General features: G+C 38.6%; 1 non-coding gene across 1 annotated transcript; it reads right to left on the bottom strand.

Annotated features, from left to right (window-relative positions):
• Positions 1-535: 535 nt before the first annotated feature.
• On the bottom strand, positions 536-673 carry LOC123953631. The gene has a single exon (XR_006820899.1). It is a non-coding gene; the product is annotated as a U4 spliceosomal RNA (small nuclear RNA).
• Between the last annotated feature and the right edge of the window lie 20374 nt (positions 674-21047).

The raw sequence follows: 21047 nt of genomic DNA, 5'->3' as shown, positions 1-21047 counted from the left end.
ACTGGTGACTAGGAAGTCAACATGAATTTTGAGAGCACAAAAATATTCAATCCATAACACTGCCATAGTACTCTACCATAAAATGTATCAAACTGTACTATTATTGCCTGTTCACTTCTCTGCCTTTCCTATTGGACTGTGGAATTAGATCTTTGCCATTTTTATGGTTGTATTCCATGCATCTAACACAGTGACTATAGGCCCCAAATAAATACTTATTGACTGTGGAATTATTGTGTAAAAAAAAAAAAGATATTTTTTTTCTTTTTGTAATAGAACATTTTCAATATTTATTAATACCTCTCTAAGGGATAGCATAAGAAATTTTATTATTTTATATTTTTCCAGTGAATTCACAGTTCTTTTCATTAATTTATAGTTTGTTGTAACTTATCCTGAGAAGCAGAGGAAAGAGAAATTACTATCAGCTTATAAATACGATCACTGAAGCTCAAAGAGGTAGTATCTCTTTCAGAAGTTAGTGTTAGCTTTCAGATCGAAATCTCCTAAAGATCAGCATTCAGCACACAAAATGATTCTTTCAAATGTTCAATATTATGGTGGTCTTTCTGTGATGTGGATAGAAAAAGAAAGAGTTCTGTCTTTCTTCAATTAGCAATAACCACGCCTCGGATAAACCTCATTGGCTACAATACTGACACTGCGCAAAGCTGAGTTCTGTCTTTCTTATAAAGAATTTTATAACAATGTGGAATGTGAATGATGTAATTAGCTAAAACTCATACAGCTATTATTACTGGGGAAAAAAAGTGTTTTCATTTTTCCAAAACATAACCCACAGACATTAAAAATACCATTTTCAAAAATTCATTTTGTTCTTCTCCCCAGTCCAAGATGTAGTGAAATATTGAGGAACTGGTGAGTAATTGTTTTATCATTTATTCTAAACTCTATACAGTGGAGGCTACATAAATTCCAGGCTAGTATTCTTATAGTATTTATTTCAGGTTGATGTCAATTTACAGCTACAAGAACATTTAATTGAATCTGTTGAAGAAAGGACTTGAAACATTTCTGGAAATAGGAAATTACACCAATATTAGTAAACTGTAAAGAATCAACCTGCAAGTGACTTCAAGATCCGACATACGAATAATTAGTTCCATATTATTAATTTCTAATTCTGTCTTCTGTCTGTAGCACTAGAAACATTAGACCAATAATGAAAGAAAGAAATAAAAAGAAAAATCTCTTACAATCCCACCTTACTAGCAAATCCTTTGTTTTCACATTTTGTGTTCTCTTGATCAGAGGAAAACAATTTTATGTGTTTGGAAATACAGTGTACACTTTTTTTTTCACTTGACACTATGTCATAAACATCTTTATATGTTGCTGTTCTTCATAATAATACTTTTTAATGCTGGCTTCTAGCTTACAAATTGATATTTTATCATTTACTGAGCCATTTCTCAGTTTTTAGACATTAAACTGCTTTCAGGTTCTCACTGTTATAAATAAGTTAGCAATGAGTACTTTTGCATACTATTTTTCCTTTCTCAAAATATTTTTGCCACTTTGTTTTCAAAAGATGACTACAATTTATACTCTCAGAAGTGTGGACTGGTGCCCTAGTTTCAACACAAACTCACTTGCACATATTTGTTAATAGTTAGAAAAAGATACAGCATTGGATTTTACGTCTTTAATAGTCACACTAATTTCCTTTCATATGGACTGTTGGTGTGTGGATTCATTATCCCCTTCCAGATTGCTGCTCCCTAATAGAACTCTTAAAACAATGGCAAGTTTATAAGAACAGTTGATAAACCCCTGAGGGGAAAGTGATCCCACCCCTAATTAACCCCTTTCCAATTTGCTGGTTCATTCTTCAACTGTGTTTGAGAGAAATTCATTTTACACTTTTTTCTTACCACAAAATCACTAACTCAATATTTTCTGGTGCTGGAACATGATATATTTCATTCTGCATCTCCTCTTGTGGAGGCAGTAAGGAGTAAGATGAGTTTTTGCAGGTTCCATAATTGCAGAATAGCATAACTATTTCTATTTGACATACAATCTAAGAATCATGGAAGTAGAATATGAAGAATCATTGTACTGAAGAACACCACTGAATTCAATCATGGTTGTATCCATCTTTAAGGTCACTAGTGAAACTTTGATTCTAAGGGGTTTTTTTTTTTTTTTTTTTTTTTTTTTTTTTTTTTTTCTCATTTTATTTATTTTTTCAGCGTAACAGTATTCATTCTTTTTGCACAACACCCAGTGCTCCATGCAAAACGTGCCTTCTCCATTACCCACCACCTGTTCCCCCAACCTCCCACCCCTGACCCTTCAAAACCCTCAGGTTGCCCCAACCTCCCACCCCTGACCCTTCAAAACCCTCAGGTTGTTTTTCAGAGTCCATAGTCTCTGGTTTTTAAAAGTATATTAGATGTTGATTTTCTAAAAATAGCTATTACTTACCAAGTGCCTGTGATGGACATTTCTATATACCTTATATCTAATTTTCCAAGCAATCCTATGAAATAGGTATTCATTGTCTCCATTCTGCAGGTTAGGAAACTAGGACTTGGAGATGTTAAGGATCTTGGCCATGTCCAGGCAGTAAAGGCCCAAGCTGAATTTCATATCCAGGGTTGTCTCTCTAACATCTTTGACCTTTCAGTTATATTGAGTCATTTAAAAGGGTAAATATATTTTCTTCTTGAAACAGCAACTTTTTATTATAAATTACGCTTTGACATTTGTATATTTTAATTCAAAACATGATGAAATTATAATCCAAGTAATCAAAACACTCAGCCAATTACTTCTGCTTATGAACTAATAACAATTTCTTCCCAAATAAATTTTCATCTGAATTAAAAAAAAAAACCTAGTATGAATAAAAACCACTCTTGGGGCCTTATCTCCTAATGCTTTTTTCTGCCAACTGTACTTTGTGGGTAACGGCCTCATTGACCATTCTTTGAACATGATTATCACCTTCTTGCTTTTGTACCTTAGCTGTTTTTTCAACTACAAGCCTCCTCTCTAGCAATTAAGGGCACAATCCAAAGAAAATCTTCCTTATAATAGCTTTCTTAATCATGTCAATCAAAGTTACACCTATGTCTTTGGAATCTTTACTTCTTTGGTCTATACACTTTTTTTTTTAAGATTTTATTTATTTATTTGACAGAGAGAGATCACAAGTAGGCAGAGAGGCAGGGAGAGAGAGGGGGGGAAGCAGGCTCCCTGCTGAACAGAGAGCCTGATGCAGGGCTCGATCCCAGGACCCTGAGATCATGACCTGAGCTGAAGGCAGAGGCTTAACCCACTGAGCCACCCAGGCGCCCCTGGTCTATACACTTCTACATTATTTATATCCCACGCAAGTATGGAAAGAACATGAGCTTTGAAATTATATAGGTGTGATTCAGTAGTCGCTTCTAATCTAAATTATGTCACTTTTTTGAGATCCGTGTATCACTTAACTATTGCTTTGTAACAAATCAATCCAAAATTCAGTGGCATTAAATAAGCATTATTTAAACAATAAGCATTTCTGGGGTACCTGGGTGGCTCAGTCCATTAAGCATCTGCCTTGGAGTCAGGTTATAACCTCAGGGTTCTGGGATCAAGCCCAGCATTGGACTCCATGGTCCGTAGGGAGTCTGGTTCTCCTTCTTTCTCACTTTCCCCCACCCCCCACCCCATGCTCCCTTTTCTCTCTCCCAAATAAATGGATAAAATCTTTCGAAGAAAAATAAGCATTTCTGAAATTTTTAAGAAAATGAGAACTTTTAAGATTTACTCTTAGCAACTTTCAAATATACAATACAATATTATAAATTATAGTCTTGCTGTTGGCTTAGAATCCTATTTCTCTTAAGTCTGTGAGTAAGCTAGGTAGGTGGCTCTTCTAGGCTTAGCTGGGCTTCCTTACACATCTGCAATGAGACTTGTATCAAGGGTGCAGTTTTACTGATCCGGGCTGGGTTCCTTCTCGTGTTTGGTAGTTGAATGGCAGTAAGATGATGTAAGATAGCTTCAGTTAGTACAATCGGCTCTTAGGACAACTGGTTCTTTCCACATAATTTCACATCCTCCAGTAAGCTAGCCTAAGCTAGGAAATCTCACATGGTAGTGAGAATGCCAAGAGAGAGCAAGTAGAAGACTTCTTAGAGCTCAGAAACGACAGTCAATTCTGCTGCATTCTGTTGACCAAAAATTAACCAAAAGGGAAGTTCAGATTCAAGTCATGGGAAATAGACTCTCCTTGATGGGAGGAGCTGCCAAAACCAGTGTAATGGGAATATCTACATTTCAGAGCTACTGCAAAATAAGATATGATTAAGAAGTACTTGACAGGGGCACCTGGGTGGCTCAATGATTAAGCCTCTGCCTTCAGCTCAGGTCATGATCCCAGGGTCCTGGGATGGAGCCCCCATCAGGCTCCCTGCTCAGCGGGAAGCCTGTTTCCCCCTTCCTCTCTGTCTGCCTCTTTGCCTACTTGTGATCTCTCTCTCTGTCAATAAATAAATAAAATCTTAAAAAAAAAGAAGTACTTGACAAATGCTTTGAATATATAAATTCAATACATGCTAAATTATGTGTTCCTTATACATCTTGGTCCTCCATATCCTGCACATGGTAAGTCTACAGGAAGTACCAAATGAGTGGATTATAGAAATATATAATTTAGAAGACTTTCTGAAAAGTTTAAAAAATATTTTAATAAAAATATGCAATTAAATAGACACATTATTGCCTCAAAATTATATTTAATTCCAGTTATGTAAAATATATAGCAAAATAAAGACTGATGCTAAAAGTCATGACAGTTTAAACCATTTTTCTTAAAACTCTACTTTCCTAATTTATATTTTTATGTCATATAAAAGTGGGAATTTTAAAAGGAGGTATTTGATCATTTTCAATATATAATTTGTGCAGGACCATTATTTTTGGCAATAGATTTTCTTTTATGGAAGAAAAATAGAGTATATAAATTCTGCATCGCATGCTGGGAGAAAATCAGTATGGCTACACACTTCTCATGCTTCAAGGATTTTTACGATAATAGAAATCTACAGGAACATAACACCTTCGAACTTCACTGCCTCAATGTGTCTTAGACAGACATGGTGAGAATGCATTCCTGTGAGTTTTACTTGCTGAAATAAAGCACACATAGGGTTTAGTAGCAAAACAAATGTGTGCTGACTTTACTTACGATTTTAGAAGCTACCTTTTCTTGCCAAAGAGCCTGAAAACAATAATCTGAAAAAAACCAATATGTCAATTTTAGAAATGGATAAATTACAGGAAATTGAAATACCTGTGCTTATGTATGTGGTAAAACTCAGAGCCGGAATATAAGTCATACGAATGGATAAAATTTCTCTCATTCAATAAGAGGATAAAATCCTCTATGATAATGAAACCCATAATTTCTCTAATTTATGTCCTCTTATAGGTTCATATGTTTTTACAGAATCCAGAGGTGATAATTCAGTATTTCTAACATTTGGTTGGCATCTTTTTTTTTTTTTCAAAGATTTTATTTATTTGACAGATAGAGATCATAAGTAGGGAGAGAGGCAGGCAGAGAGAGAGAGGAGGAAGCAGGCTCCCTGCCAAGCAGAGAGCCCCACGCGGGGCTCGATCCTAGGACCCTGGGATCATGACCTGAGCGAAAGGCAGAGGCTTTAACCCACTGAGCCACCCAGGCGCCCCTTGGTTGGCATCTTATCTTTTATACATGTCAAAGACAATTTTTATACCCATTAAAAAATACACAAACTTGAATATGCTATATATAATGTTTAAGCTTTTCAAATTAGTGTTTCAAGACTAAGTAGTTCAAAAAACTCAGGCAACAGTACTGAATACCATAATAAAAACCATGTACTTAGCACCTAGTTTTATCACACTTTCACACTATTCCATTAGTTACTGTTTGCTTTTGTTACTGTTGGGGTTCTCTCTAAAATCCTTTGTATGTCCATGACCTCTGCTCCTTCTCAGAGGTGGTCTCATTAATTTCATGTTTATAATTTATAGTTAGGTTTTCTATTATTTCTACACTTGTACTTCTCTCTAAACAACTTATATTATAATTTTGCAGAATTTTAAACTTTACATAAATAGTGTAAATTATAGGTATTATTTTGCAAAGTGCTTTGTTGTATTTAACATTATGTTTGTGACTGTCATCCATATTAATATATGTGTTGCTCTGGTTTATTTTGACTGCTTTATATTTGTATCATTCTATTTCATGACTAAATCACACAATTTGTTTTCTCTCCTGTTGATGGACGCTTTGTTTCTAATTCTTTCCCCTTTCAACCAATGCTGCCATAAAATCTTAAACTTTTCTCTTTTTATACACATGGCAGAACTTCTCCTAGAAAAGAAGCTGCTGAATTGTAGGGAATATACACACCTTCAACATCACTAGATATTACCAATTAACAATTCATTCACTGGGGGTGAGAGTTCCCTTTATCCACAGTTGTTTGTTTTTTAAACACCTAAAGTAAGTTACATGCTTTCTTGTTATCATGTAATGCACTGTGATCCCTTTTTCCTCTTTGACCTCAGGGTGTACTCAACTATGTAACTGTCAGACTCTTTCTTCATCAAGATCATAGATCATCATTACACAGTAGAGAGGAACCATATCAGTTCCTCCATCATGGTTTGCAGCAAGGAAGAGGTTTCATTCTGTGGGAGGAAGAAATCAGGAATGTTAAGTAGGAGCACCTCTCTCTGCTCCCATATGGAGGGAATGTTTGATTAAAGCCTGACTATCGTCAAGTGAGTCCTCTGCAAAGAAGCATACAGATCTCATAGAACAAGACTTCGGGTATTATGTAGCCTAGGCATCACTGAACATCTATCTTCTTCCCTCTATCCCCCAGAAAGTGATAAACCTACTTTGCTTACTCCTCTGATTCTGATGTTCCATGTAGCATCAAGTTTGCCTGATAGTATAGCAAGACATTAACTTCTTCAATTCCTAATTGCCTCATTTATGTCAGGAGAGGCAATTGGGAATCAGAGGGAAAGTATTTTCACAACACAGCCAGAAAGTAGCAAACCCTGAAATGTAACTTGGTCTTGCTTCTCAGAAAAGTGCTTTTCTACTGTACATTTCTTCCAAAATTATTCCCCTTGCTTTTGTTTTTCTTCTGAGGTTTTTTTGTTTGTTTGTTTGTTTTTGTGTTTTCTAGAGAAAATTGAGTTTTGTAATGTATTTCTAGAAATAATATTATATAAACATGAACTTTAGTCTCAACATTATATAGGTCCTCTGCATGCAATATTCTGTCACCTGTCAAGTCTTACAAGCCACAGAATTTCAGAGCAAGAAGGGATCCTTGGGCACCTGGGTGGCTCACTGGGTTAAGCCTCTGCCTTCAGCTCAGGTCATGATCTCATGGTCCTGGGATCCACCTCATTGGGCTCTCTGCTCAGCAGGGAGCCTGCTCCCCCTGCCCCCCCTGCCTCTCTGCCTACTTGTGATCTCGCTCTGTCAAAAAAATAAATAAAATTTAAAAAAAAAGAAAATCAAATGTCCTTTAAAAAAAAAAAAGGATCCTCAAAAAGTTATCTCAACACTCTAAATTTCCAGATACAACAAAGATGAAAAATTAAATATAAAGAGGGTATTTGCCTAGTGTTGTCCAGGCAAAGCCACAGCCATAGTAATTTTTCCTCATTGTAACAGTAAAGAATAAAACTAAACTACAAAATCCTATCAAATATAGGTAGCAACTATTAAAATATCATTGTTCCTCCAATCAAAGTATCCATTAACAGGAGAATAGGTAAGTTGGGTGTTTATTTAATATTACAATAATTACTGTAATCCACTTGGGTTTAATTTCAGTCTAGGCATTTATTCGATGTGTGACCTTGAGCAAATTACTTAATCTCCCTGAGCCTCAGTTTCCCCATCTGTAAATACAGGGAAATAGTTTTGAGGATTAGATGTAATACATGAGAAAACTGAGTACAATATCTGCCAATTTTCAGTACTTGATAAAGCATAACTATTATTCTGAGTGGAAATATAGACTGTGTGCTTCATTATAATAGGAAAAACATTTTCATATTTCACATGTATTCTATTTGGCTATATACGCATAGTTTCTACATAGGATACTCTATATTCTTTAAATGTGTGTGTTTCTCTCTTTTTTCTTTTTTATTTTTAAGAGTAGCCTCCACGCCCAGTATGGGGCCCAACATGGGGCTTGAAATCATGACTCTGAGATCAGGAGTCAGAAGTTTACTGGCTGAGCCACCCAGGTGCTCTCTCTCTCCTTTTTTATAAAGGCATCTATCAGAACAATCAGAAATGTGAACTATGTTGACCATGATTGTATATTAGGAGTGGCATCCTACTGGGCCACACCCAAAAATTAATTATGTCCTGGAACAGACAAGCAGTTCAGTGGAAGCATTTGCATCATACACCCAACCGTCCCTTCCCCTGGAGCAGTTAGATTTATATGTGCATTACAGATCAGAAAAAAAGTGACAATGTCTATAAAATATGACTTTAGCTCTATATTAAGAAATTGTATATTAATATCAAGAATATGTACTTAATACACAAACGTATATTTACATTAGGAGAAAATATGCCACGAATGTTACCATGTACTTTTCTGAATTCCCAGGATGAATTGTGGTACTTTTATAATAAGAAAATTCATAAAAGAAAAATGAAGGGATGTCTTCTCCCCTTTGTGAATTGTTTATATCCAAAACCTAATACCTTTTTTTAATTGAAGACAAAGACAAATCTCTAGATGTCCAACTTAGATTGATTTAATACTTTATGTTATGAGTTAGGCTGCTGCTTCATGGTTTTACCTGTGCTGTTCCAGCTGCCTGTATCCCTTTTTCTCCTTTTGCCTCCAACACTCCGTTATCACCCTAAAGAAGAAAACTTAACCACGTCTTCAGATACAACCTGTTTCTCCTCCTGAATTAAGATCTTACAAATAATTGGCCTCGCCTATCTTTGTGACCCACTGTGGCTTGAGTATTTACATATTTGTCATGAACCTGAAATAATTTTTTGCGCCTTTCCAAAGATATGTCTGTACCTTGGGATTACAGACTCTAATTTATCTTTGTTTCCCCAGTATTTAACAGAATGGGTGCTCTGTGAATATTTGTTAAAGATTAGTAGGAAGGAGAAAGAGGGAGAAGGAAGGAAGGAAAGACGGATTGTGTTAAATTGGAAACAGACTATTGTAATGGACAATAGGACTTCTGCCAAGAGAATTCTCTTTAAGAATGGCAGGAATTAGGGGTGCCTGGGTGGCCACCCAGGGGCCCCAAGATCTATAAGGTTCTAAGTGTCTGCCTTCAGCTCAGGTCATGGCCTCAGGGTCCTGGGATCGAGCCCTGCATTGGGTCCCCTGCTTGGTGGGAGGCCTGCTTCTCCCTCGCTCACTCCCCCTGCTTGTGTTCCCTCTCTCACTGTGTCTCTCACTGTCAAATGAATAAACAAAACCTTAAAAAAGAAAAAGAATGGCAGGAATTAGTCTGAAAAGAAACTGGCCCCTTTCAGTGTTAAGTTTTCATTTGTATCCATCCTAACCCAGCTATGGTTGTGTCCAGGTCCAGGGAGAATAAAAGGGGCTGTGTATCAGTTGAAAGGTCTGTTTCACTAGATTCAGAAATGATTTGGGACCCAAATATTTCTGCTGTGAAATACTTCTTTTTACAACTGAACATAACATACTTCACAAATGCAGTGGTATTAGCAGAGTGACCGCAGTAATGCTGGCTTATGCCATCATAGGCCACTGGACATGGTGCTGTTAAAAGAAAGACAAAGTAGGGCGCCTGGGTGGCTCAGTGGGTTAAGCCGCTGCCTTCGGCTCAGGTCATGATCTCAGGGTCCTGGGATCGAGTCCCGCATCGGGCTCTCTGCTCGGTAGGGAGCCTGCTTCCTCCTCTCTCTCTCTCTCTCTCTGCCTGCCTCTCTGTCTACTTGTGATCTCTCTCTATCAAATAAATAAATAAAAAATCTTTAAAAAAAAAAAAAAAGAAAGAAAGACAAAGTAGTTTCAGAGGCCAGCACCTGGGAAGTCTCCATCATATTAGTGATCCTGGCAGTGACATCAGCAAATCTTGAGACTGGCTGGTATTCTGTAAACAGTGGTGGTAGATAGAGATGGCCTGATTCTAAGCCCACTAAGAGCGATCTCTGCTTAGGGCTACTGTATCTTCTTGGGGCAGCATCTCAGTAGAACTGTTGAGGCATATTTATCTAGTGCTTACTCTCTGTAAATCTGTAAGTCCCGAGTTTTTATTTTTTTATGATTTTATTTATTTATTTGAGAGAGAGAAAATGAGAGAGAGAGAGGACATGAGAGAGGGGTGGGTCAGAGGAAGAAGCAGACTCCCTGCTGAGCAGGGAGCCTGATGTGGGACTCCATCCTTCCAGGATCATGACCTGAGGTGAAGGCAGTCGTTTAACCAACTGAACCACCCAGGCACTCTTAGACCCAAGTTTTTGCAGGTGCTAGACACACACTAGGGAATGGAACAAATGGATATTCTATTTTCATGGAAGCTGAAATTTGAGGAGGAGGAAACAGAAAATAAATAGATGAACAAGTAAATAATATAATTTTGGGTATTTATACCTGGAATGCCAAAGAAAGGAATAAAGGATGACTTCTAGGTTTTGAAGCATGGTTACGACGTTTACTGAAATATAGAAGCAGAGGGGTTTAAGTGGGCAAAATCAGGTGTTTGGTTTTGGACAAGTAAATTTTGAGATTCTGACTTAATAATAATGGAAATGTTGATTAAGCAGTTGGGTAAAGGAGTCCCTGGATCTTGATGGATAGGTTGGATCACAGCAATGACTCTCCACTGCAGCAAGCCAGAAATTAGGGATAGGAGCACTGGTAGTGCAGCCTGGAGCAGTAAATCAAGGCTGACAACCACTGGCTCTCTGGACAGATTTATAGTCCATATATCCCACCTAGGGACATTCTCATACATATCCAAGGATGGTTACTCTGAAAGGAAAGGAGCTGGAATTGTTGGAGGAGTATGTGGGAGCTTGAAGCAAGCAAGATTTTAGGTGATCTCAGTGATACCCTCAAATTAGTAAGGTATGGCATGTTCTGGTAATAGATGTACATGCAAAGAGCTGTATAATTGCTTAAGTGTCCCAATGTGATTATATACTTTCACTGTATAATTAATTCACAATTAACATTTATTAATGTCTACAGATTAGTAATGCTGTATTAGTGGAGACAGTATGGTATAATAGGACGATACTGGATTTGGAGCCAAAGTGAGTAATTCTCCTTCAGTGAAGAACTTGCTACCTCAGCTGCTGGGAGTCCTGTTGGCAGATGGTCTTCAGCTGTCACCACCTTCAGGGATTGCTTCAGCTGCAGAGAACCAGGTTTGCTAAGTTCATACCCCTTCCTGGGGTGGCCCACGTCTAAAGTGGAAAGACTGTGGGCAGACCACAGAGAGAGCTAGGCTTTAGAATCCCCAGCAGTTCTCATACAGGATGTTTGAATCTTCCCCGCCCAGGTATCGGACAATGAATGAAAACTTTGAGGTGTCCTCAGCCCCAGCCATCAGGTAATTGCATGATCCCAAGTGAGGACTGACTAGCTGAGCCCAGTCAGCCCTCAGATGAGCAAAATAAATGAGTGCCATTATTTTATGCCACCATTTTAAGGTGGTTTGTTCACAGCTATAAATAACTGCAACTGTAATTAAGTCATTTTATTTCTTTCAGCCTCAACTTCTCTATCTCTGATATGGGAATAATTTTATTAAAAGTTCCCAAACCTATCTCATGAGCATGTTGTGGAAACAACTTTAATAGTATATGTAAACTTGCTTTATAAGCTGTAAGAGGCATTAGAGTTGCAATTTATTATAATTATCACCATAAATCATCATTAACTTGGAAGAGAGCGTACGGAATACCAAAAAAGCATGGCTCCTGATTTCAAGGAGCAATGGTATTAGCTTTCAGTTCATTATAATTTACCCTAAGCGCATGAAGATTTGTGGTGCTATATATGGAAAAATAATTTAAATGTAAACAGAAGGGTCTTAAATGGGAGGGGGAAATGAAAATCAAGAAGTAGGTTTAAAAACAATAGTATAACATTCACTTTTCCTTATCTAGCTCTTCTATATAACTCAAATCAGAAGAGTATTTTCTTTTCTTTTTTTTTTTTTAAGATTTTATATATTTATTTTTCAATGAGAGGAAGAGAGCACAAGCAGGGGGAGTGGCAGACAGAGGGAGAGGGAGAAGCATGCTCTCCGTTTAACAGGGAACCTGATGTGGGACTTGATCCTAGAACTCTGGGATCATGAACTGAGCCCAAGGCAGACGCTTAACTGACTGAGCCACCCAGGTACCTGAGGAGTATTTTCAAGTGTACTTGTAGAGGGTACAGTTTTGTCCTGTCCAGCCCCAAACATAAAACTTGGCACTTAATTTCCTCCTTTGCACTCACTTAACATTGCCCCATCCTGTCTTTGTTCTCTTCTCCTGTATATTTCAAATGCCTATGTCTTCAACTAGATACAAATGTATTTAAAGAAACATTCCAGAGATATTTCATAGTTATGTGCCAAGACTAACAATCAGAGCACTTTTTAAATAGAAGGTACCTAACACATGTTTATAAAATAAATGTAAAATCTAAACAGTACAGATATGATTTGAAAGATAATAAAGGATCAATGATTACTTACTACCAACCTTTTTAAAAACTTCATTGTAAATTGAGAATTCAACTACTACTTTAACCAGATTTTTATTTTTTCTTATTCTGTAGATTCCAAGATTATCCCCCAAGTCTTCATTAATGCAGCCTGCCATTTTTTTTTTTTTTTTTTTTTTTGACAGAGCTCACAAGTGGGCAGAGAGGCAGGCAGAGACTTTTGGGGGGGGGGGTGAGGGCAGGAAGCAGGCTCCCTGCCGAGCAGAGAGCCTAATGTGGGGCTCAATCCCAGGACCCTGGGATCATGACCCGAGCCCAAGGCAGAGCCTTTAATCCACTGAGCCACCCAGGCGCCCCGCAGCCTGCCAATTATTCCAGTCTCTGCTCCTTTCTGGTAAATTGAGTATAATTAATGTTATTTTGGGTAGAGCATGTTAAATTCTAGGTTTAGACCATTCCAGAGCTCATGTTCCCTCTAGAAGGGATCTGTAAGTTTCTTTTTCTTTCTTTCTTTCTTTTCCTTTTTTTAAGATTTCATTATTTTAGACGGGGGTGGGGGGGTGGAGAGGTGGAGAGTGAGCAAGGGAGAGGGGCAGAGAGAAAATCTCAAGCAGACTCTGCACTGATAGAGCAGACACAGGGCTCCATCTCACAGCCATGAGATTGTGACCTGAGCTGAAACCAAGAATCGGATGCTTAACTGACTAAGCCACCCAGGCGCCCGACATCTATAAGGTTCTAAGGGAGGGACTTGACTACTCCATTAGACTATCTCCCATAGTGATTATAAGCAGCAATATCTCTTCCCCCTTCTGACCTATATACAGCATAAACAAGAAATAAACCACTGTTGCTTTTTAAGCCTTTGATAATTTTTGTGTGGTTTTGGTTTCTTTTTGTTTTCCCACAGCATAACTTCCTGATACAAACTTACTGATAGAGCCCCTAACACTTAACGACCACAACTGATTGATGGCCTTGGCAAAGCTTGAGGACAGCCAGATCACAGCTCAAATACAATTTCTCTCCTTTCCAGTTGTCAGCGGGATATAAATTGGTTTAGTAATTCGGCACTTAATTTTCAATGCCAACTTGTTACCACAGAGACCACAAGCCAGCACTTCTAGTCATATATACTATTTAGGCTTTCCCAATCTGTGTTAAATGTTATTAAAATAGCCTATTGTGTCTCAAATTATATCTGGAGTTTTCTTAGAGTGTTCCCCAGAGAATACAGTGAGACCAGAGAATGCTATGCAGAAAGTCAATCCGAGAGGGCTGTCCAGTTCAACTCCTGTGACCAAGTGCAGAAAACAGAACTGGCCCCAGGGAGATGCTGAACTGTGATGCAATCACAGCGCCCCTGATGACAGTACGGGGAAATGTTTAGATGACCCTTTATATCTGTTCTGGTTGAAGCAAAGGGTTTTTGTATCAACCAGCCATTGGATGTGCCGAATCACAGAAGAGGAGGTGTAATCTCAGCTAGGCAGCTTCCTTCAGGTGAGAGCAGTGCCTGGGAAGGGACTTGGCTCTGCGCTTTCCGCTGCCACCACTCCTGGCAGCTGAAGGAACTTCTGCCTCTGTCCTGAAGGGTGTTGTGTGTGAGGCAACACATCATCCACGACAAGAGTAATATAAATTCTAATAAAATCACTGGAGCCTGTACCTGGTTATCACCTATGGAAACTGTCACCTCTTAATTTTTGTCCACAATGATCTGTCCACTTGGACTGTTGTTTCCTGATCTCCAACTGTCAAAAGCATATTTACCTTTAAGGATTCACCTCAAAAGCCATCTAGGGAAACCATACCAGGAAATGATGCTGTGTTCAGCCATATTTTTTTCCTCTTTTGGACTCTCTTGGCACTCTACACCAGTCCTGCGTTATGTTTGCTTTGAATGGGGAAAAGGTCCTGTAAGTGAATGACTATGAAGCTGCTCCTTAAAGCTGAGGCATAGAGAAACTAAGATGAAAGATGGTGGGGAGGGGGATAACATGAGAAATTGATGGAACATTCTAGTGCCATTTGTTTCTCTGGGGTCTTGCACAGAAGACCCTAAGTCTGGGACTCCCAGAGTATCTGCTGTCCCCTGTCATGATTTGTAAGCTAGGTTTTTCTCTCTTTCACCATTTTCTATGGACTGTTTCCCCATTATTCTAAAGCTCCAGTAGAAGATTGTTTAAATGTTGCATTCTTGACTTGGCCTTGTTTCAGAGACTTAACGGGAGAGCAGTTCATCTCAAAGCCTTCTGTCCCCATTCCTTCTTTCTTTCTCTTTTTTTAAAGATTTTTTTTTTAAAGATTTTATTTATTCATTTGACAGAGAGAGAGATCACAAGTAGGCAGAGAGGCAGGCAGAGAGAGAGGAAGGGAAACAGGCTCCCCGCGGAGCAGAGAGCCCCAAGCGGGGCTCGATCCCAGGACCCTGAGACCATGACCCGAGCCGAAGGCAGCGGCTTAATCCACTGAGCCACCCAAGATTTTATTTATTTGACAGACAAATATCACAAGTAGGCAGAGAGGCAGGCAGAGAGAGAGGAGGAAGCAGGCTCCCTGCTGAGCAGAGAGCCCAATGCGGGGCTTGATCATGACCTGAGCTGAAGGCAGAGGATTTAACCCACTGAGCCACCCAGCCCCCCCCCCCCCCCCCCCCGCCATTCCTTATTTCTGATGCCGTCCCATTCATGGCTGAATCTTGAATGGTGGTTGTGGTTAAGTATTGAGGAATTGTTGTGGAGGGTGAGGGAAATGTCAGAGAGTAAGAATCTGAGCTGTCAGGTCTAACTGTTCTTTTCCAAGCACAATGCCTCCCTACAGAGTCAAGATCTGATTATCTGTTTTAATTTTTATTTTGCAGGGAAGTAATTTCTCTATACTTTGAATTAAAATTATTCATATGCATGTTTTATTTCTTCATTAGACCTTAATTTACTTGAGATAAAGAGTAAATTTAGGAAAATCACTAGAAGACTTAATTTTCCCATTGGCCAAATGAGCAGCCATAATTCTTCAAGGGCTCTTCCATCTGCAGAACTTACTAATTTTGTGGGAGTCAGCCTAAAATGATAGGATGTCACAATTCTAGAAAGGTTGAGAATACCTTATCTCCGATTTCCATGTTAGTTTGCTGGCAGATATGCTGCCTACATCTTTTTGTTACTGTCAAGTGAAATAACTGCTCTGGAACAGAGGGTGAGAATAACACAAAGAAAGTAAATAAAGAAATTTCACAACACCCAACATCAGGAACTCAGGGGCAATTTGACTTAAAACAGCTTGAAATTTTTAAAGAAAAACAGAAAATGCAATCTTTTCTCATTTGCTTTGTTTCTTCTTTGAACAAGTACACTCTACCTCCCCAAAGATTTTTTCCTAAAAACACATTGCACAGCTTGACCTGTAATTTAAATCACAATTAAGCTTCCAGTTAGAATGTATCTTCATCATAAATCTGATGTAAATCCCCTAGTGTTCCCTTAAATTCCCTTACCCTCTTAAACAGACATAAAATGTTGAATTATAGCTTATTTATGAGTTTCACGAATAAGACTAATCCGATTGCCATTTGCAGAGAAATTCTTACCAGGTTATTATATTAGACTTCTAGATCCCATTAACTAATGAAAAATATTCAAAATAAAAAATTACTCCAGTCTAAGCAGAATTGTTGGCAACACTTCTTTGTATAAGAAGATGCCATTGACCAGCGCCATGAAGAACATTTCCTCCTATTGTCCCTGCTCAGCACTTCTACCTATGCTAAATTCAATCTTTTTTTTTTTTAATTTTTATTATTTTTTATAAACATATAATGTATTTTTATCCCCAGGGGTACAAGTCTGTGAATCGCCAGGTTTACACACTTCACAGCACTCACGATAGCACATACCCTCCCCAATATCCATAACTCCACTCCCCCTCTCCCAGCCGCCCCCCACCCAGCAACCCTCAGTTTGTTTTGTGAGATTAAGAGTCACTATGGTTTGTCTCCCTCCCAATCCCATCTTGTTTTATTTATTCTTCTCCTATCTCCCTAACCCCCCATGTTGCATCTCTACTTCCTTATATCAGGGAGATCATATAATAGTTGTCTTTCTCCGTCAATCTGCTTTCTATAAACATTTACAAATCTGCCTTTCTAGCCTGTCCAGGAAAATTACTGGATGCATCAAGAGTGCTGTCTATTGCAAAAGTTATGCTTTGATGCTATAAAATAAGAAAATATCCACTAATTTAAGCTCCATAAGCCAGAAATTGTTATTGTACTATTCACTGACATTAAATACGTGAGCATTTGTTGAATGGATCTAGTCTAGTTCTGTGATCCTGCTTTTTCATCTATAAAATGGAGATAATAAAAGGATTCTTGGGGCGTCTGGATGGCTCAGTCAATTAAGCATCGGATTCTTCATCTCAGCTCACATCTTGATCTCAGGGTTGTGAGTTCAAGCCCCACCTTGGGCTCCACACTGGGCATGGGTGTACTTAAGAAAATAAATAAATAAATAAATAAATAATTGTTGAGTTACATAAAGTAACTTAGGAAAAGTGTTTGGAACTTGACACAGCACAAGTATACAATCATATTCTAAGCAATAAAATTACTTAATAACAATAAGATGACTCAAGGTAAGTCTGAAATAAGATTATTTTAAATCCTTGAAGAGCAGTGAAACAGCAAAACTGTTATTTGAAAGTTGCAAGCCCTGTTTTTTTCCCCCTAAAATGTGAAGGATTAAACTTTTGGGGATAAAAAGCCTTTGTTTTTGGAGAATCATCTGAATGGATACTCAGGTTTATACAAATGTAGAGCAATGGTTCTCTGTTAGAACAAAGATTTTAGTATATAGTACCAAAAAATAAACAGCTTTGTTTAATATTGTAACATATTTTTAATACTGTAGGTAAAATCTGTTTCTCTGGAAAAACATTTTCTCTATTATGTATGGATCTAGATTATTCTATGCTGTACATTATTGCTTGTCCTTATAGAAGTCAAAAAGTAATTTCTTTTTTCCAAGCAGTGACCCATAGAAATTGGAAGAGGAGAACCGGAAATGGCAGAAAAGACTGAGAGACATGATTTTCATTGCCCACGGACAAGGTTTATAAAGAGAATTAGATCTTGATTGCTGAAGCCCCACATGAGCTCTGCCGTGAACGTCCCACAAATTCTGCATTTTTTTTATTATTTATTTTTATTTGTTTATTTACAGCATAACAGTGTTCATTGTTTTGGCATCACACCCAGTGCTCCATGCAGTACGTGCCCTCCCTATTACCCACCACCTGGTTCCTCAAACTCCCACCCCCCCCGCCGCCCCTTCATAACCCTCTGGTTGTTTTTCAGAGTCCATAGTCTCTCATGGTTCATCTCCCCTTCCAGTTTCCCTCAACTCCCTCTCCTCTCCATCTCCCCATGTCCTCCATGTTATTTGTTATGTTCCACAAATAAGTGAGACCATATGATACTTGACTCTCTCTGCTTGACTTATTTCGCTCAGCATAATTTCTTCCAGTCCCGTCCATGTTGCTACAAAAGTTGGGTATTCGTCCTTTCTGATGGAGGCATAATACTCCATTGTGTATATGGACCACATCTTCCTTATCCATTCATCCGTTGAAGGGCATCTTGGTTCTTTCCACAGTTTGGCGACCGTAGCCATTGCTGCAATAAACATTGGGGTACAAATGGCCCTTCTTTTCACTACATCTGTATCTTTGGGGTAAATACCCAGCAGTGCAATTGCAGGGTCATAGGGAAGCTCTATTCTTAATTTCTTCAGGAATCTCCACACTGTTCTCCAAAGTGGCTGCACTAACTTGCATTCCCACCAACAGTGTAAGAGGGTTCCCCTTTCTCCACATCCTCTCCAACACACGTTGTTTCCTGTCTTGCTAATTTTGGCCATTCTAACTGGTGTTAGGTGGTATCTCAATGTTGTTTTAATTTGAATCTCCCTGATGGCTAGTGATGATGAACATTTTTTCATGTGTCTGATAGCCATTTGTATGTCTTCATTGGAGAAGTGTCTGTTCATATCTTCTGCCCATTTTTTGATATGATTATCTGTTTTGTGTGTGTTGAGTTTGAGAAGTTCTTTATAGATCCTGGATATCAACCTTTTGTCTGTACTGTCATTTGCAAATATCTTCTCCCATTCCGTGGGTTGCCTCTTTGTTTTGTTGACTGTTTCCTTTGCTGTGCAGAAGCTTTTGATCTTTTTTTTTTTTTAAGATTTTATTTATTTATTTGACAGAGAAAGACCACAAGTAGACAGAGAGACAGGCAGAGAGAGAGGGGAAAGCAGGCTCCCTGCCGAGCAGAGAGCCCGATGCGGGACTCGATCCCAGGACCCTGAGATCATGACCCGAGCCGTAGGCAGCGGCTTAACCCACTGAGCCACCCAGGTGCCCCGAAGCTTTTGATCTTGATGAAGTCCCAAAAGTTCATTTTTGCTTTTGTTTCCTTGGCCTTTGGAGACATATCTTGAAAGAAGTTGCTGTGGCTGATATCGAAGAGGTTACTGCCTATGTTCTCCTCTAGGATTCTGATAGATTCCTGTCTCACGTTGAGGTCTTTTATCCATTTCGAGTTTATCTTTGTGTACGGTGTAAGAGAATGGCCGAGTTTCATTCTTCTACATATTGCTGTCCAGTTTTCCCAGCACCATTTATTGAAGAGACTGTCTTTTTTCCATTGAATATTTTTTCCTGTTTTGTCGAAGATTATTTGACCATAGAGTTGAGGGTCCATATCTGGGCTCTCCACTCTGTTCCACTGGTCTATGTGTCTGTTTTTATGCCAGTACCAGGCTGTCTTGGTGATCACAGCTTTGTAGTAAAGCTTGAAATCGGGTAACGTGATGCCGCCAGTTTTGTTTTTGTTTTTCAACATTTCCTTAGCAATTCGGGGTCTCTTCTGACTCCATACAAATTTTAGGATTATTTGCTCCAGCTCTTTGAAAAATATCGGTGGAATTTTGATCGGAATGGCATTAAAAGTATAGATTGCTCTAAGCAGTATAGACATTTTAACAATGTTTATTCTTCCAATCCAAGAGCATGGAACAGTCTTCCATCTTTTTGTGTCTTCTTCAATTTCTTTCATGAGTGTTCTGTAGTTCCTCGAGTACAGGTCCTTTACTTCTTTGGTTAGGTTTATTCCCAGGTATCTTATGGTTCTTGGTGCTATAGTAAATGGAATCGATTCTCTAATTTCCCTTTCTGTATTTTCATTGTTAGTGTATAAGAAAGCCACTGATTTCTGTACATTGACTTTGTATCCTGCCACGTTACTGAATTGCTGTATGAGTTCTAGTAGTTTGGGGGTGGAGTCTTTGGGGTTTTCCATATAAAGAATCATGTCATCTGCGAAGAGAGAGAGTTTGACTTCTTCCTTGCCAATTTGGATACCTTTTATTTCTCTTTGTTGTCTGATTGCCGTTGCTAGAACTTCTAATACTATGTTGAACAAGAGTGGTGAGAGTGGGCATCCTTGTCGTGTTCCTGATCTCAACGGGAAGGCTGCAAGCTTTTTCCCATTGAGGATGATATTTGCTGTGGGTCTTTCATAGAAAGATTTGATGAAGTTCAGGAATGTTCCCTCTATCCCTATACTTTGAAGCGTTTTCATCAGGAATGGATGCTGGATTTTGTCAAATGCTTTTTCTGCATCAATTGAGAGGACCATGTGGTTCTTCTCTCTTTTCTTATTGATTTGTTCTATCACACTGATTGATTTGCGAATGTTGAACCAACCTTGCAACCCAGGGATGAATCCCACCTGGTCATGGTGGATAATCTTTTTAATGTGCTGCTGGATCCTGTTTGCTAGTGATCAAAAACCTCCCAAAAAACAAGAGCCCAGGACCTGACAGATTCCCTGGGGAATTCTACCAAACTTTCAAAGAAGAAATAAGACCAATTCTCCTGAAGCTGTTCTAAAAAACTGAAGCAGAAGGAAAACTTCCAGACTCTTTTTATGAAGCCAGCATTACCCTGATCCCCAAACCAGGCAAAGACCCTACCAAAAAGGAGAATTTCAGACCAATATCACTGATGAATATGGATGCAAAGATTCTCAACAAGATCCTAGCAAACAGGATCCAGCAGCACATTAAAAATTCTGCATTTTGAAGGAAAAAAATCCACCAACTCTTAGAAATGTATTGCTGTTACATTATCCTCATCTGAAGTCTCTTTGGAAAACAAAGGGCAAGAGACCACCCTTATATGTAGGAGTGAGATTTGGGGAGAATGGAGTAGAGGGAGAGTGGAGACTGAAAGCGAATAGCCAGAGATACTGTATTTCTGATA

Source organism: Meles meles, chromosome 11, assembly GCF_922984935.1.
Source record: "Meles meles chromosome 11, mMelMel3.1 paternal haplotype, whole genome shotgun sequence".
NCBI lineage: Eukaryota > Metazoa > Chordata > Mammalia > Carnivora > Mustelidae > Meles > Meles meles.
Note: the sequence above shows the minus strand (reverse complement) of the source record. Positions and strands in the feature narration are given on the sequence as shown.